Here is a 19,303-nt window from a genome sequence, read left to right as displayed (position 1 = left end):
TTAGATAACATCCAGTATTTTAACCTGTCTCAATTCGAAATTCCCTCAGTGACGATCGTTCTCGCAGACGAAACGGGAAGACGTTTACCGTTGCGATCTAAAGGTAGAACCAATCTAACGTTGCATTTCAAATATGTACCGTAATTCTTCAAAAATAATCCCCGTGTATACGGGTCCCCTTTTTCAACGCGGTGGCGGTGTGTTGAGCAACATATCCAAATTTATTGTACCCATCTGGCAACAAATAAAACCTATCGCCAAGAAAACGTTAAAGCGCTTGGCGCGAAATTTGGCCGACGGCGAAGGAATATCGCGCGCAGTAAAAAAAACAGCAATTGCGACGGGGAGAGACGTGTTGGATTCCATGCAGGGCTCGGGGAAGAACAATGGGAGGATACGCCGCAAAAGACAACAAAAAGCCACACCTGTCGAAGCACCTGCAGACATCTTTGGTTCTTTTTGAGCGAGAGGGTCACATATCCACTTCGCTCCCGTCATGACGTCAACGAAAGGAAAAATACAGACTCAACGGTCACCGCATTGTCTTACGAGTGACGTGATGATATTCGACCGCCCTTCTGTTCAATACGGAGTGGAAGATACTTCGTACCAACTTTTTTATCCGGTCAACGGAGTAAATAATTCCGTGATCGAGTTTTGTATTCAAAATTTACAAAGGGCGCACTTGGATCTCTACGGTAGCTTTGTGTCTTTGACCGCGCGCATTGTTCGCGACGACGGGGAAGAAATGGACGAGAAAGATGTCGTTTTCCCAATAAACCATCTGTTGAGCGGCATGTTTAAGACGGTCACCGTTTATGCGAACAACAAGCTCGTCAGTTCCAACGAGTTGTACGCCTACAGGAGTATTTTGGACGTCGTGCTACATTCCACGCCTATGGCTCAAGAAACAGTGCACGCGGCTGGACTCTATGTCGAGGACGACGAACATTTAAAGAACGATTACGACGTCTCGTCTCGCGGTCCGAAACAACGTTACGAAGCGACGAAGGGTGGAAAATACTTTAACCTGGTCGGTCAGATCAATACCGACCTGTTCCAACAGCCGCGACTGATGCTACCTGCCGTCGAAATTCGCATCATTTTCCTATTAAACAACGACGAATTTAAACTCGTATCGGTCCCCAAAGACAAGAAAACGTACAATTACGAGGTGGACATTAAAGAAATGACGTTACACTTGAAAAAGGTGACGCTGGCACCTTCCCTGTTTTTGGAATACGAGCGGCGCCTTCAGAGCACACCTGCTATCTACGTCTTACGCGGATTGGAAACCAAAGTGCGGAGTTTGAGTGCCGGGAGCTTGGACGCTCACTTTGAAAACGTTTATCCCGAAAGGGTGCCTTCCAAATTATGCGTCGTCCTGCTCGCCACGTCCGACTTTCTCGGTGACATCCAGTCGAACCCCTACAAATTCCGCCATTACGACCTGTCTCATTCGATGCTCTCCGTGGACGGTCAGCAAGTGCGAGCCGAGTACGACTTTCAGAACGACCTCGTCAAAATTCCCTACTTTAACTTCTTGCAAGAACTGGGAGAGAAACATTTCAAGTATAGCTACGACCGATTTAAAACGAACGGGTTCCTTCTCTACTTCAACTTGGACGTGGACAAGTGTTCTTCTCCTTCGCATTTGAACGAGTGGCGAAAAGGAAACGTTCGCCTGCAATTACGTTTCGCTAAAGCCCTTCCACACGCGGTCACCGTCCTCTTGATTTCCGAGTGTCCCAAGCTCATGTGCGTCGACAAGGACCGCACGGTCACCTTCCCATAGAACAAATGTACGAGAGCGACATCTTGGAACTCGTGTCCCTGAACCCCCTCGCTTCCTCCATGCTGAGAGGCATTTGCGCTTCCGACGAAGCCTTCGTTTTACGCAAGCCCGGCTATTTAATCATCAATACCGAAGAGCGAAGAAATCGCGGGCAGCACTGGGTGCTTTACATGAAAAACTACGACGGGTCTGCAGTGTTTTTCGACAGCTACGGACTTCCCCCCATCGAAGCAAACCTTCGAAGGACTTTACTAGTGGACGAGTATAACGACCAGTGTATTCAATCACCCTTTTCGCCTTACTGCGGGCTTTTTTGTATCTACGTAGCCACGCGCATGTCGAAACGCTACAGCTTGAAAAATTGTGTATCCATATTTTCCTGTAACCTCGAAGAGAATGACGAAACAATAAAACGTCTCCTCGTGAGCGAACTCGTTTCGTAAAAAATAGTCTATTTATTCACGACATACACAAGACCCTTGCGAGACGATCTTCCAACGTGCTGACCCGACGCTCGCCGTCGTTGCCGGTCACCGTGACGTCGAGGGATGTGTGGAGAAGCCAGTAGCGACGGACGATAGGTCGGTTGAAACCCGCGTTGATGAGACACGGGTCAATTGACAGTCCTCGTTTATACTTTTCCAACAGCTCGAGCTTGTAATCTACGAATCGCTTCATTTTCTTTGTAATCCTCCCACTGGTGCTGAACAGACGTAAGGGTATCGTCTTGAGAATCGAGCGAAAGTCACCCTCGCAGCCATCACCGTGAATATAATCGCGTAATCGTAGCAAGTCCCGATACATTCGCATTTGCACAAAGGTTGCAAACCGCTGCTCGGGCGTCATGACTGAGACATGAATGAGAGTAGACAACCGTTTTTTTTTTTTATTTATCGTGAGAGGTTACATGAGAGAGAGAGAGAGTTAGCCTCCAGCTTTGGTTTCGTAGCCGGGAAGACAGCCCAAATACGGGCGAAGGCTCGAGTCTAACCAATGGCTGGGGTTTCTCGACCAAAGTCCACCGCAACGACAGGTTCTCAGCTGATCACCAATCCGCAAAAAGAACGTCTTCGGAGGAGGCTTGAAGGTTAGGACCAAGGGCAGATCTCCCGTCAGTAGCCATTCGTAATCTGCACGAAAGGAGTGTAAGAAGCACGTATTTAAAAAAAAAAAAAACAGATACACGCACAGTCTTCTTCAGTCACAGAGTGACACTGATGATCCATCTCCTCCATCTTCTTCTTCTTCTTCTTGTTCTTGTTGCTTTACGAGACGAATTCCTTTACAATGCACGTCGAACGGTACCGTCCGACAGCCGAGAAACGGTCGAATCAATCGGTCCGTCCAATGCTTTTGCTCTGAAAAAATGTGACTGGTTATAGAACGCATTAAAAAAAAAAAATAACGAGGAAGCGTACCTTTGGACCACAAACCACCGCAGTTGGTGCAGAAGAAGCGTGCGCTGCCAATCTCCCGAAACACGTGAGGTGGGAAGAAACCGACTTCACGAGCCGCAAAGTTGTTGAAAACTGAAAACGAAACACTTGAAACAAACTTTTTTTCTCAAAACGGCCATCACTTACGAGGATCTTCCAAGCTGAGCATGGTTTTCTATACGATTGCTCAAACTGTCGCTACTGCTTCGAAATTTATACTAACGTTTATTCCCTCTCTCTCTATCGTCCTTGAACGTGTTGGGACATGTTTGGAAACAGCGGTCAGAACCATCATTTGGAAGCAACGATAACAACTGTCTTATTAACATTTGAATTTGCGCGCGCGCGCGCGCGCGTCATATTGAACGAGAAAATGGCGGTTTCCCGTAAGCGATACTATTACGCCGGATGCATGCGAGCGTGAGAAAGCACGGTTATAAGATGGACCGTTCCTCTTGCCACCTCATCTTCTATTCCCTGCCTATCATCAACCAACCAACCAACCAACCTACCAAGCGATATGGCTCGTCGTTTCCAATCCATCTTCGACCTCCTTGTCCACATCCGTCCCCTCTTTGGTAAGTCTGTTCGACATTGTATAGCGTCTTGTTTATTTATTTATTTATTTTATTTCATGCATTTCTGTAGGGTTTACAGTTATCGCAGTGGTAGAAGCGTTCTTCCAACTGATACCGGCGACGGGGTGCGACGTCCCCCGCATGGACGTGGAGGCCTTCTTTCAGTGCTTCACGTTCAGTGAGGACGTTGAAATTCAGGACGCAACGGTGGCAGTTTTCATGGGCTACTACGTGACTGAGTGGACGCAGATTGCTATGCGTCGGGGACTGGACGGAGAGCTATTTTTTAGACTCCCCCGAAACTTAGAGGGAGAGCTCTGTCTTGAAGGTAATCTTCCCCTAAGTTTTGAGGCCGCAGAGCGCCTCCTCCGGTCCCTCACCACTCAGTGGAACCAAGTGAGCAGTGCGGGATGGAGAGACATCCTCGAACGGTGGATGCGAACGCAAATCCCGTAAGTTTTCCGAGAGATCTTTCTTGTTCGATGTTTCATTCTTTTTGTTTATTTCTATAGGCACGACCCTTGGATCCTCGATGAACATGACGAGGAGGAGGAGGAGCAAGGAGGAGACGTCGACGAGGTCGAATAACTGTATATACCGAATAAAAATTTTCCCTGTCTTCATTCTCTCTCTCTCTCTCTCTCTCGCGCGCGCTAGCTAATCGTTCGTGAGAACCCTGCTCAATAGAGGAATACGAAACCGTGCAACCTGAGCATGACAAGTGAATATGTGGGAGCAACCTACCCAACATGCACTCAGTCAGTCAACCAGTTAGTCTTCATTCGAAACGTCCATCCGAAATTCGCGATGAGGCGTTTCGAAAGTGTGACGCACTTGTTGCGGGTCATGGAGCCGTCGAGTGGTGAGTGCTCATCATCATAGAAAGTGTTGTTTATTTATTTATTTATTTAACATTTGCATAGGGTACACCATCCTGGGTATCGTGTCGCTGTTCTTCCAACTCGTGGATTACAACGACGTCCCCAGGGTGGTCTTCGAGGACTTTTTGGAGTTCCTCGTTTTCCCCCTGGACGACGCCGTTGAGGAGGCCCTCAACACCATCCTCCTCGCCTATTACAGGGTGGAATGGGAGGGCAGGGGTCTACATCGCCACCCGTTATACCAGAACCTTGTGTCAGTGCCCAGGAGCCTGGTGGATGACCTCACCGACCTCGATGTCGATGAGGCCATCCCCCTATCCACTGGAATGATCGAGGAGATTATGCACTCACTGATCTTCCAGTGGAATACCTGCGCGCACAGGCGAAGCGGACCCCAATTCGTAATCCAGTAAGCTCTTTATTATTTTATTTTTGACAAGATAATCACTCTCGTGATTCTATATTAGCAGGTTGATAGTGCACGACCCGGAGGATGATGCGGGGGACGTAGGGCGAGGACGCTAGGTTAGGATACTCGTTAAAGAAAAGTTGTCTTCCTAACGGTGCTTTTGATTTCATCCTAGACCCTCCCTTCTTTTTTTTTTTTTTTTTGCACGTGGTAACGTGCTTCGAAACAACGGTTACAACAACCACAAGCAACGTGATGAAAACAGGAGGCTGGACACGAACCCTCATCTTCTGTGTTCCAGCCTGAGAACATCAATTGCCTTCATGTACAAGCAACGAGCTTCGAAACAATGGTTACGGTGACAACAACAACAACAAGACAACAAAAATCAAGGAGCATCGAAACGACGGTTACGACAGAAAAAAAAAAAGGTGGAGCTTGGAACGCAAGTGTCGATTTCACTCCGGTAAGACTGAGAGGGGGAGAGAAAGAGGAGAGCGGTGTCAACTATAAAAAGACAGTCTTCGCAGGAATTATTGCAAGCCCGCAAGGGCCATCCCTCAACGACGTGGACCGTTTCGTTGAAAACAAACATGTAAGTCGAATGTGTTTGATGATTGCTCTGTTTGTTCTAAATTTTGTACTTTTAGGGGATGATAGTCGCTGACACAATCTTTCATCACGCACAAGTTCTACAGGGGCACCGTTAACTGTGTCCATCCTTTCCCCAACAACCACAACATCAACAGAAACAACTACTACCTCAAGTGTTTCTTATCAAGAAGGAAGAGTGAGTATTTTTTTTTTTTTTTTTTAGAGGGGGAATCTCGTATTGATTGTGCTTGGTCGCAGTGCCACGCTGTCTCGTATGCCAGTACGACCCCATCGACGCCATGCTCGTGGCCGTAGAAAGAGAACACGAGGATAGAATAGAGAATCTCGGTAACAGCCCGATAGTCATTTCAGATGATAATGATGATGATGATGATGATGATGACGAAACACTTATCAGTCCGTCTTTTGTAATGAATCAAACAGATGATGAAAACGACGACGACGACGACGACGAGCCCCTAGATGGGCACGACAATGCAGACGAACTACTCATGTGGGAAGGGGATCAGTCGTATGCAGATTTCATTCCTCTGTCTGGGTGGGTGGGAGTTGAAACACCAGATGCAAGCCCAGAATTTCGATGGGAAGATGTCCCCGTGGAGGGTCGCAGAATCGTAGAATTACGAGAACACGTCGTAGAGAATCATCCCTCCGTCACGGAGAGACGATTCCTTCCTTTTTTTGTCACAGATGAGGCATTTGACGGAACGGCTACTAGGTACACGCTTCTCTGTTCCCCGCACGACGACAACGTTGACGATTTGCGACTCTATCTACCGAGCATAGCTCCTGTAATCATGCGCGTCCTGGAAGCTTATCCCATGCCTTTCAAATTTTGTCTGTGCTCGAAGGCGCTCATGGTTAAGGACGGAGCCGACGGGATAACTTCGCACCTCCTTCACGTAAATCTTCACATGAGAGTGGTTTATAACCGTCAAGAAATCGAAGGCGCGTTAAATGCTGCCATCGCAGAGTCCTCGCAGCGCGTCGAAAACTATTCGAGAGAAGGGTCGGGCTTCACTTCCAGAGACGTTCAATGTGTCGACCTAAAAATAATACGTTTGAAACCGAAGCGGATTGGGTGCACTATCGAACTTCCCGCGTCCTTAAAGAAAAAAAGAAGGATCCTGACAAACGTCAAGCTACCGTGGAACCACGAAAATGAGTGTTTCAAGTATAGCGTGCTGGCGCTCTTACATCCGCTAAAAAATAACCCCAACGATTTCGTCAGATACAGAAAATACACGGATCCTACGAATCCGGAGACGCGCGTAACGTACTGGCCGCCCTGCTTCCCAGTCACTTACGAAGACATTTCCCTGTGGGAGAGAAAAAACAAAATCTCCGTGTACATCTACGTGTTCGACGAGCAAACGTCGACGGTGAGCACGGGGAGGGTTCCCTCTATGCTGTATACGGATAAAGTACATTTGCTCGAGGTTAGGGGTCATTTCTATGGAATCAGAAAATTTAGCACTTTCATGGGACGAAGTGACTATTTTTATTGCGAGAAATGCACCAAGGGGCATCTAACGAGAGAGGCGTTGGAGCGCCACGAACGCCTATGCCGGGACCTAAATGAAACGATTTTGGAAATGCCAAAAGCGGGAGAAAGCGTCTCCTTCACCAAGATACAGCACATGCATCCCTACCCCTATTTCGCGGTACTGGACACGGAAAGCGTTTTGGAAAAGGATGCGCTCGTTAAGGACGCAGTGAGTGTGCACAGGATGAGCTCGTACTGCATCGTTCTAGTGCGAAGTTGCGATGGAAAAATAATGGACGCAGATGGGTATTTGGGACCTAACGCGCCAGAAAAATGCTTGCTCGCACTCAAGGGATTTAGCGAACAAATTGATAGGTTGAACCGCCTCCCCTCTCCGTTGGTCATGAGTCCGGAAGACCACCTTTGTCACCAATGCGCAACACACTGTAAATATTGTGGGGTAGAATTTAACCGTGACACGCGGAAGGTGTCGCACCATGACCACACCCGTTTCGTAGAGCCCGGATCCTCGAATTTTGTCGCGACGCTGTGTGATACGTGTAACCTTACGTGTCGTAACACCAAAGAACTCGTCGTGTTAGTGCACAACCTGCAATACGATTTGAGCTCCCTTCTCCGCCACATGCACGTTCTAAATCTGGGTGAACCGTGGATCTTAGCGTCTACCACAGAAAAAATACGAGGGTTCAGCATTGGCGATCTCCATTTCCGCGATACCACTCAGTTTTTCAACCTCTCCTTGTCGAACCTGGTGGAAACGCTACTTACGAGCGGTGGCGAAAGCGCCTTCCTTTGTACGCGCCAAATGTTTGATGAGCGTTTCCGCTGTCTCCTAAGGAAAGGCGTTTATCCGTACACCTTCGTCGACAGTTTCGAAGCGTACGATTTGCCCGCGCTACCGCCAAAGGAAGCTTTCAAAAATGACCTGAACGATGAAGATATCTCGGACGAGGACTATCAGTACGCCCGTGATATTTTTGAATATTTTGAATGTAGCAACCTTGGCGATTACACGCGTCTCTACGTCACGCTCGACACCTGTCAGCTCTGCGACGTCGTGCTGTATTTCAGGAAGATTACGCTAGAGACGGATGGGATAGATATCTTACGCACCGTATCCCTCGCCAGTTACGCGTGGAGCAGCGCACTGAAGCTCACCAAAGTCAAACTCGAGCTCATGAGCGATCGTGAGATGTACGAAACGATCGAGAAGGGAATCAGGGGAGGCATTTGTAACAGCTTCCACAGATATTGTCGGGCTAATCACGAGGGATGCGACGATTACGACCCTCAACAAGAGAAAAAATTTATTCAGTACTTAGATGTAAACAGTTTGTACGCTTATGCCATGACTTTCCATCTTCCGACAGGTGGTTTTGAGTGGGTCGATCCTTCCAGCTGGGGCGATATCGATTTTCTCAAAATTCCTCACGATTCAGAAGTGGGATACGTGTACGTGGTAGACCTGTCCTATCCCGAAGAACTGCACGCGCTCACGAGGGACTTCCCTCTGGCACCCGAACACAGAACCGTGGACGAGGGTCAACTATCCCCCTACCAAAGGAACTTGAAGGAGGCATTGGCACTGAACGCGCCACCCACGAGGAAATTGTTACTGACATGTTACGACAAAGAAAGTTACGTCGTGCACTATTATCTGCTCGCTCTCTACGTGAGGTTGGGCATGAAAATAAAACACATTCACGCCATCCTCTCGTTCCGCCAAGACAATTTTTTGTCCGCCTTCGTGCATAGAAACCTCGCATTGAGGAATGCCTCAACCACGAAATTCGAGCGTTTACTGTATAAGACCATAACAAATAGCACGTTCGGGAAAACGATTCAAAATGTGAGACGCATGAAGAGGTACACCATAGCCTACGACAAAGAAAGCGCGCTCAGAAAAGCTAGTTCCGTCGACTTCCAGCATTTCCACATCCTGAGTGACAAGTGCATCTTGTACGAGATGAAACAGCGTCGTATCAAATGCACGCACCCCCTTTACGTGGGCTTTGCCATTTTAGAGATATCCAAAGTCCGAATGTACAGCTTCATTTACGAGTCGCTCTTTTCTCGCTTAACCTGTCCAGTGCAGTTGATCTATGGAGATACGGACAGTATAATTTTTGCTCTCACGTGCGAGAGCCTCGTAGAGCAGCTGATGAAAATTCAGCACGAGCTAGATCTCTCCTCCTATCCACCGGACCATCCACTTTTCAACGCCGAGCACGCGAACCAGATGGGGTACTTCAAAGACGAAACGGGAGGAGGAGTTATTCAGGAAGTCGTAGCCATCCGAGCCAAAATGTACAGCATTCTCTTGGCCGGAACACACAAACAGATCGCGAGAGCGAAAGGAGTTAAGAAAGACGTGGTGAGGAGACACTTATTGCACGAAGTGTACCGAGATTCTCTGTTCAATGAAAGGACAGTCTCTCAGAAGCAGTGCACCATCCAGAGCATAAAGCAAACAATGTACACCATTTCGAGAGTCAAGAAGAGCTTGGTCCCCTACGATGACAAGCGCTATCTGGTCGACGCCGTACGTTCCTTTCCTTACGGCAGCTGCGAATACGAGGGTAATTTCCGCTCTGTGTGTCTCAATGCATTGTAACAAAACACTCTCGTTTTTTGCAGCACCGGAAAACCCGGAAGAGAGCCCTCGAACGTCATCGGGGATTGAGTAATACAACAAAGGACCAAGTCTGTGCACGCGTTGTCATAATAATCGAGAGAGTCTAAAAAATAATAAAATTGTAGCTCAGAAATATAGCTTCTGTCTTTCGCGCGACGCAGGAAGAGAAGGTGGTTGGTCATCGTGCTAGCACGATGGTGAAATTGACGTATAAACGACTGTCTATTGCACCATCCCTCTAGCCCGGTAGTCAAGCGTAAAGTCGACACTGCGATAAAAAGACGAAGACGGGAGGAGCACGGGTCATCGTGGCAGTGTGGTGGCGGAATGGATGTATAAAAAGAATGACCATTCCGACATCGTGCTGGTTCAGTGACCCGCGCAATGACGTCGCTGCGATGAAGATTACCCGTACCTTTTTTGGCATGTCCGATCTTCTCGTAATGTTCTGTTCGTGTGGATCGAGCAAGTCAGGGAGAGTGCGAGCATCTATCGACGTGCTCAAGGGAAGAGTATATGTTTAGATTCAATAAAGATGTTTCCATGAAAAAAACAACAGAGTCTCGTCAAAGTTATTCAGACTGTTTAATGCGTTCCATTTCGATGACTAAACGGTATTTCAATAAATCAGTGACAAAATTGACAATGTAGACTGCTTGCAGATGATGTTGGTTCCGCAGTGAATACTTAATATGAGCAACGGCGCGAGCGAGGAGGTCCACGATGTCTGCAGACACGTAGTTGAATTCGGTGTTCGTCGACTTCAAAAATTCACTGATCACTCCGAAGGGTCCATCCAGAACGCTTATAGAGACGTTCTTGTAACGGGCGTATATCCGACGCACCATTTCCTGTAGGGGGCCTGGGGATATCTTTCCTATATTGCCAAAAGCCACCATGTCTATGACGTAGCGAAAAGCAGAGATGACAAGCTCGTTTCGGGGACTCTCCTTGCTGAAACAGTCATTCTCCAGCTCTTCCCAAGAAGCGTGGATACGAGGACAAGTTTGCAAAGCGTGGTAACTGAACATTTCCAAGTATTGGTCTGAATGATAACGCGCGGATAGCGCGCTCTCCCTTTATACGGCGCTTCCAAATAAAAAACGTAAAGAAATGGGCGTCAGAACGAAAGCGAATCCTCCACCACCACCCACCACCGTGCTCGAAGCGCATGCGCGAGACGTGAAGGGCGACGAGACCAAAACCGAAACGTCCGACGGCAGACGTGGTGGCGCTGCGAGCGCGCGAGACGTGAAGGGCGACGAGACCAAAACCGAAACGTCCGACGGCAGACGTGGTGGCGCTGCGAGCGCGCGAGACGTGAAGGGCGACGAGACCAAAACCGAAACGTCCGACGGCAGACGTGGTGGCGCTGCGAGCGCGCGCGCGCGCGTGTGACGTATGCTCCGCGGAGAGGGCGCCAGATTCAGTTTTCTGTTTGCCTCTCGTCGGGTGCGGACGTCTGGCGCGTCGCTCGTATCGTGACCGTTGATGTGCTGGTGAACTCTTTAGTCATGTAAAGAAGATGGAGGGCGGTGTGTGTGCACACAGATATGCTTGGATGTCGGTGAGTTGTCGTTTTAATACTTCCTCTTCTGTTGACGCGTTTACCTACCCCCTAACTGCGATTACTTGTCAGCGTGTATTGGAGTAGTGTATGTTTGTCGATTTACCTTGTTGCGATTAGCAGAAAGTCTTCCCCTTGTTGTTATTATTCTTGTCCGTGCATGCCCAAACATGTTCGCAATTCCCTTGTACGCCATTCTGTCAATGACCCTTGTTGCTATACTCGTCGGTGCATGCCCGCACATATTCGCGATGGTGAAAATTTTGTGTGTGTGTGTGCCTGTTTTCGCGCGTGTTTTCCCCTCGTTAGCACTTTTTTTGTTTTGTTTCTTTCTGCATTCCACGGAAGTCCCCATGATGACAGCGGTGCTGCCACCTGACGTGATGCTTTCCGACCTGCCTGGTGTGACGCTTTGCAAATGGCGGCGCCCATGGGCTGATGCTGTTACCGAACCTGGACTGACACATTAATGAATTGAATGTGTATAGTAATGACTTGAATTATTAAATGAGTTTAGAAAGTGCATTTATGCGTATGTGCGCTTCTTTTCGTGTGTCTCATTATAGAATAACACGACTTAACGATAATTTGATATTTTCCTCCTCTCTCTCTCTCTCGTTGGAATGAATAGTAATTGAATTTATTAATTGAAAATTATATTCTACGCTCTATTATCACATTCTTATGCGTGTATGAGCGATTTTAAGTGAAAAAATTGAAAAAAAAATTTTAAAAAAATTTGGTGGGCGTGCAAATTGCAAAATTGGGGGTAACAGGGGGGGTGAGAGAGGAGGAAGGTGTCATGTTGCTCGTTAAGTCGTGTTTATCCAATACTACTATTAATACCTGAAGACAATTATGATACAGCTATAGGATGTCAGGCTTCCTCGCGAACGCAGGAGCCTCTCTCTAGGGAGGAAAGCGCAATTGTAAAAGGCAGTCACGTGTTCCGTTTGTATTATAACACATTACTCTGCTCCCTTTTGATCACAGTAATGCTCGTTGCCTTGTCAATGTCATCTGCATTTTTTAGATACTGTAGATATGTCGTTCACCTCGAAACTGCAAAAAAAGTTAAGAAGTCACGACTTCTGTTGTTCGAGTTTCATTTGCGATTTTGTGGCGACTTTCGGTTCTATCTATCAAAATGAGCACAATTTCAGACAACGAAAAAAAAAAACGTATCGTGCTGCGTTCCTGTCTTTTATTTTCCATACTTAATACAGCTAACGCCGTAGTGGCTCAAACCCATCCCTATTGCAGCCTAATGCCGGGTGCTTTTCGACAGGCGTACTATGGTGGGCTAGAAAGACTGGTGTGCTTACCGCCATACTCAATACATGGAATGCGCGATGCCCCTGTTTTGAAGCCAAGCTCCTGAGCTCCGGCGCTATGCGCTCGCTGCGAACCAAGCGGGTTCTCGTTGAACTAGTCCAACATGTGCCGTGTGTGGCGGTGTATGTGTGCTCGACTATTTTTATAGTGAATATATTTGGACCAGCACTGCGTTGGTTTGCCGCACTGACTGTTTACTAGCATCCGCAGTTCTTTGCAACTAAACCACGTGACTTTTGCTACCATCACGTCTGCCTAGCCGACGATCCCTGCAAGCGAAAGATATCGGAATGTTGCGAAACACGTGGCCGCATGTCTTATCTTCCTTGGATGACAGACGGGTCGAAAAACAAAATAAAGATCGGCTACTGCGTCCGAGAGCTCGCCTCCTTGATGGTTTCTTTCTCTTCACTCTTTCTTGTCAGCCTAGATTATCGAGTTGCTGTGTACAGGAAGCTGGGAACACTTTGTCACGGAACATAGGCCGATGGTAGATTGTTCAACTAAATTGTCATTTAGCTAAACTATGGCGCTTTCTATACAGTGTACCTCACCGCACATCTTAGTTATGTAATTCTTTTGCTCCCTATGTAACTATAAAGGAACATGGTATCGGCCATAAAAAACGAAATTGTAGCACCGCAGTAGTATTCTCTCTGCACACACGGTTTTACTGTTGACCAGTAGAACGACCGAGTCATATATATATATATGTAACATAGCCATCCCCAAAACCTCATCATCTCCACCCCACAGCTGTGTCACACGAAGGGCGACCCCTCAGTTCCAAGAAATGGGGGAGAGGACTCCTTCCAAGAACAATTTGGGAGCGACGCTTCGACTGTCCCAAGCAGTCCGGACTCAGCCATCGTCCCAGCCAGTTCATTTCCGTTATAGCTTGTATCCATTGTAAATAGTAATGTAAATAAACCTGCAGTGCCCTCATCATCCAATCACTCATCATCTCACCCCTTCCATACCAAGCCACCGCCACGCGAGAGTTACACGAGTCGACAGGATATACCTTCAATCAGTGCCGCAATGCCGGGAAAGAAGCATCTCAACATCGCCAAGTTCTCTGGGTCACCGGACGACGTCCCAATCGAAAAATGGCTTCGTCTATTTCAAAAGAAGACAACAGAGCTCGAGTGGTCACATCAAGACAGACATATGGGCCTTCAGTCACAAGAGCGAAACATCGGACGCATACGTGTCATGCATCCAACAAATAATGACAGTCGGGAAACCAAACAAGTTTCTATCAGACAGAGGTACCGGATTCCTTGGCAGTAGATTCAAACGATTTTTGAAAAACAACGGCATTCATCAACTGACAACGTCCACACAACGACCACAGTGCAACGGAATGAACGAAAGAACCAATCAGACCATCATGACAAGACTAAAATGCAAAATGGATGAAAATCCTCGAACTCCATGGCCAAAACTTTTGGAACAAGTTGTGTGTGAGTACAACAACACACCCCATGAAGTTACCGGCTATTCTCCATCGTTTCTCCTCTTTGGGAAACTTCCATATCCAGACCTGATTAACAACCCGAGACCCAGCCTAGAAGAAGCACGACGGGAAGCGCTTGAAAACACAGAGAGCTACCACACCAAAAACAAGATCGCCTACGACAAAAGATTTGTGCAAGGAGAATTTTCCCCCGGCGAGCGAGTTCTTCTCGAGACAATGTGGCACCCCAATAAAGGGAAGCTCTCCCCTGTCATGGAGGGTCCTTTTACAATCCTACGGAAAGTGTCAAACGTCAATTACGAGATTGACCGACCTGTGCTTCCCCTCAACCGCTCAACGGACATAGTGCATATTAGCAAGCTTCGACGGTACTTCGACCCCCGTAACTGCAGTTTGGCGGCGGGGGACGTGTAACATAGCCATCCCCAAAACCTCATCATCTCCACCCCACAGCTGTGTCACACGAAGGGCGACCCCTCAGTTCCAAGAAATGGGGGAGAGGACTCCTTCCAAGAACAATTTGGGAGCGACGCTTCGACTGTCCCAAGCAGTCCGGACTCAGCCATCGTCCCAGCCAGTTCATTTCCGTTATAGCTTGTATCCATTGTAAATAGTAATGTAAATAAACCTGTAGTGCCCTCATCATCCAATCACTCATCATCTCACCCCTTCCATACCAAGCCACCGCCACGCGAGAGTTATATATATACATATAGCGTGAAAAATATATTCCTTATTTCCTTGCTCCTTCTTCCTTGCTCTTTATTTTGTCGCCACACTTGTATTATTAACCGGAAATGCTTGAATGGAATTGATGTTATACAGAGGGCTCCTAGAACATCATGTTAAACTCACTTTATCCACTGATTGAGCGGCCTAAGAGCGCTGCTAGCGTGACATTATACAATAACAACGAATGGGGAAATTCGCCTCCTGGGTTTGTGGCCCACAACCGACAGCCTTAATGTCGTCATTATAGATTATAAAGATTCAAGTTGAAAAGCGTAATATACATCTGCCCTATCACTTGCGAAGTGCCCGCTTGGTGTGCCCCCCCCCCCCCCACCGCCATATCACTTGTGTCATACTATCCTCACTCGTTCTAAGACCTTTGTCCTACATTTTGTAATTGATCCGTTCACCGTATGTGCATCTGTTTGCATTTTCGTCGCTTGTAGGCGTCTTGGGGTGGCCCCGACTCTGTCGCGACTCATATCCCCATCTTTTTCTGTTACCTCACCACCGCCATCATCAGGTTATATTAAAAAGGGTGTAACATAGTTACAAATGAAACCTATTGACATTGAACACGGTTAAGGATATAATGTCATGATTGTTCAGTATATGGTCCCATGTTGAAGTGTAAATTAGGAAACCCCAACCGGAGTTTGAGACTTCATAAATGAAAATGCACTACTTGATATTGCCTTTTGCTATGAGGTACACTAGAAGTCAAGAGTCTTCTCCTTCAATACGTGATCTGTTCCTGGTGCCTAACACCCTTCACTGGAAATGGGACTGCCAAGTACTTGGTTGACATTCGGATCACAAGATGGTTCTTGAGATGCACCATATAAAATTTAAGCATGACAGACCTAAAATCCAGATATTCCACGATATTCCTTGGACAGATCCTTGTACAAATTTTAACTGGATCTGTAGCATCCCGAGAAATGTTAATATGGCCTGAAAATTTTTCAAGGCCACTGTACACATGTCCACAAGAAAGTTCGTGTCCAAGAAGCCTTACAGTGGGAGGGGGGTAATATGTTTATTAAGAAGAGAAAAAGAAGGAAAGGCTAGCCATGCGAAGAGCCGGCTTGCTATTCCAAAAAAAATGGGAAAAACGAAAAGAGTAGGAAGGAAAGATAAAGGAAAAAACGGGGAAAACGAAAAAGACAAGGTTTACACTCAAAGACCATGGCTGACACGCGAAGCTTAGCATCTTAAACGTCGCATAAACAAAATTAGACGGCGATGGAAACTAACCCTCGTTTCAGGTTTGACGAAGGCACTGAAGGAGGAAATGAGGAAATTAAGTGAGACTAAAAAGAAATATTATAGCTACGTCTTTGTTGCGTACTCCCAGCAAATTTGTCATATGACTACTCAAAGCATCGAGCAAAAGAGGAACAAAATGACGCACAGCAGAGAACAGATTATATAGAAGATGTGGGAAACTCCTAATAGATGTATCACCGTTGTCGCACAACTTAAACTCCCGAATTATTATTATTATGACATTACTTTAAAGCAGCACTTGTATATCTATTTCTTATTATGCCACTGTGAGAGGTAAATATGAAGAAGTCCTCTGCGGGTAGATTGGCAAAGGAAAAAAGTGGATACGCTAGTCCAAAAAGTCTCGGGACTGATTACTTGAGGACGCGATATTGTGGTCTTCTGGGCAAGACAATATTCCGAATGATTTTCTTAGAAGGTACGCCGAGTAAGCTGCGCAATTCCTCAAAATTATTTTCCAGATATCGCTGGACGAAGGGACTGTCCCGAACGAATGGAAATGCGCTCGTATAAAACCGATACGTAAGGCAGGAGTCCCGACTTTGGTATCGAATTTTCTCTTCTTTCCAGCTTTTGTGAATTGCTAAAGCACATCTTTTCCAAACAATTAACATCATGATCAAGTAACAGCATTCCTTGCAGCATATCTTTCGTGGGGGCTACTCCGCTGTCATGGCCCTGTTTGATTTCATCCACGACTTTGCATTTGCTTTATATAATAACCTACAAATTGAAATATTGGTTTTGCATCTCTCCAAGGCATTTGACCGTGTACGTACCCTATAGAAAGCTGACACATAATACCAAGATCATGGATTGGCTTCGGGACTGATTCCCTGTCTGATCGAACCCCATACACCTGGGGTATACGACAGGAGTCAGTCTTGAGACTTTTGCTGTTTCTTGCCTATATGCGCGATATGTTAAGTAACATTAATTGTAAAGCATGTTTATTCGCTGATGACTGCGTAACATATCGCGCGATATATGCCGAAAAATATAGGGATGTCTGAACGTGCGTTCTCAATATGCCGATCGTTCTCTCTCTCTCTCTCTCTCTTTCTTTTTTTTTTCTGTGTGCTTTGCTTATGGCTCACCTTGCTCGCCTTATATTACGCACCTTTGCAAAGCAGTTCAGAACACATCAACGAGTGGTGTTACAAATTGCAAATCAATTTGAACACCGACAAAACTGTGTCTATGCTGTTATATGTAGAACAAAGGCTTTGCCAACATCATAGTATACTTGCAAGGGAGCTTAGTACAAATATTTTGAGGTCGCCGTCCCGTCCGATTTTAGATGGAATTTTCACGTGCGCTTAAGAGGCATCACAGTCAAGAGAATGCCTCTTTTATCTCAGAACACTTCATTATGCTACTGCTTAGGTCAAACTACCGGAATATAGAACACTCGTGTTACCGATTGTCACGTTCGCGAAGGTAAGTTGGGACCCCTTTGCTGCGCCTCTTTTGCGGGTTTCTTTCGGATTGTCGCCACTATACGAGTGTATTATGTGTATATATTATATAATGAATGTACGTTCCCTACTCCTTCCCAGGTTCCTTCTGGGACCAGTATTCGGAAATAAGTGTATAAATCGTTATATTTTCGTGTCGTCCCCTATGTCTTCCGGATTCCTTCCCTCTACTGACTGCTCATATGCAGACTGTAATGAGCAATTCTATCGCTTCCGTTGGTTAGCTGGAGTTAACGTATATCTCACGCTTATAGCCCACCACCGACTTAAACATTTCTATCACAATCCCTCGTCACCGAAGCTCGCAACCTGGAAGGTAAAGGTCGCTCAGATGAAGGGAACGATGAGCACATATCACGAATATCACTACCCAAAGCCAGAACCGGCTGCTCGAACACGTCTTTATCGTTATCAAAGTACACGTGTCCCAGACCCGAGGGCTGGTAGGGACCCAAGCCGCACAATGTACTGAATGTTGAGTGCAATAGGGGTGGACGGTATGTGTCTTATCAATATTCTTTAGTTTCACGGGTCTGTTCAAGGCCTTCCACCTACCCGTCCACCCCTATTGCACTCGACTTTCAGTACATTTTGCTACTTGGGGACGCGCCGACGAATGTCAGCACTGATGTCTGGGTGTGCCATTCGTTTGCTCCTTGCAGGTGACACTGAAGGGGCACTTTGCATGCAGAGCAAAGAAAAGGCACGCTCATGGGTTAACGGCAGGTGTGTAATCACGTGACGAGTAGCACTGAAATAAGCCGCGAGAGGCGATTAGATCGCATAGCGCCGAGATACGCTTGGCGCCATCTCTCGGCAGGAACATCGGCGGGTACATATGACAACCGCCGAACGGCTCACCAGTCCTTCTAGCCCACCATAGCCGTACTCCTGGCTTTTCTTTTCGTCAGTGGAGAGGGTTCTAGCGGGTGTGCTGTCTCATCAGCGTATTTCTTCTGAAGATTTACTATCTTGATCCAGCCGTCGTACATGCTCGCGCTTTCAGCAGACTGCTTGGGGCTGTGTTGTTCGCTGTCGCGTCTTTTTTCATTCGATCATCTTTGTTTCTGTAGGTGTGAAGAAAAATTTATTAACTAGTTGATAAGCAACTGCGTGCACCACGTACAAGTCAGTTGTGTAGCATCGATTGCTAGCACGTATGAGTTGAATAAATATGAATGAAGCACTTGATTTACACATAAGAGTTAGTGACGTCTTCATGTTGGGAAAAACTTCGCATGGCTGCATATGCGATCACAATGTCCTCCTTTTAACGTTGAAGCCAAAATAATCGGGGGCACTTCAAACCATGTTACTGAAGCTGTGACGCAACATTTGCCTCAGCTTGCCGTCGTCTGGATCTTTGGACGTCGTTCCCGATTTCCGTTCTTAGCACACCTCGCGTCATAGAGTCCACATCTAACATGCGTGACACGCGCTGGTTGAGTTCGACACTTAAACCTGGCCTCTTTCCTCTTGGATGCCATCTTCTTCCCAGTACATGACGTCACGTTTCTGATATCTCCGAGCCTGTAGCGCAGACGAATTTTCTTCCAACTTTAACA

The 19,303-nt window shown here is 46.8% G+C and overlaps 2 long non-coding RNA genes across 2 annotated transcripts; one reads left to right on the top strand and one right to left on the bottom strand.

The window, feature by feature from the left end:
• Positions 1 to 2,710: 2,710 nt before the first annotated feature.
• Positions 2,711 to 3,324, bottom strand: LOC135367462 (uncharacterized). Its single transcript, XR_010414470.1, has 3 exons — positions 3,214 to 3,324; positions 2,985 to 3,153; positions 2,711 to 2,925 (listed from the first exon to the last, which is right to left on the bottom strand). It is a non-coding gene; the product is annotated as an uncharacterized LOC135367462 (long non-coding RNA).
• A 7,799-nt stretch (positions 3,325 to 11,123) lies between these two features.
• On the top strand, positions 11,124 to 11,948 carry LOC135367458 (uncharacterized). The gene is made up of 2 exons (XR_010414469.1): positions 11,124 to 11,423; positions 11,772 to 11,948. It is a non-coding gene; the product is annotated as an uncharacterized LOC135367458 (long non-coding RNA).
• Positions 11,949 to 19,303: the final 7,355 nt, after the last annotated feature.

Source organism: Ornithodoros turicata, chromosome 1, assembly GCF_037126465.1.
Source record: "Ornithodoros turicata isolate Travis chromosome 1, ASM3712646v1, whole genome shotgun sequence".
Lineage (NCBI taxonomy): Eukaryota > Metazoa > Arthropoda > Arachnida > Ixodida > Argasidae > Ornithodoros > Ornithodoros turicata.
Note: the sequence above shows the minus strand (reverse complement) of the source record. Positions and strands in the feature narration are given on the sequence as shown.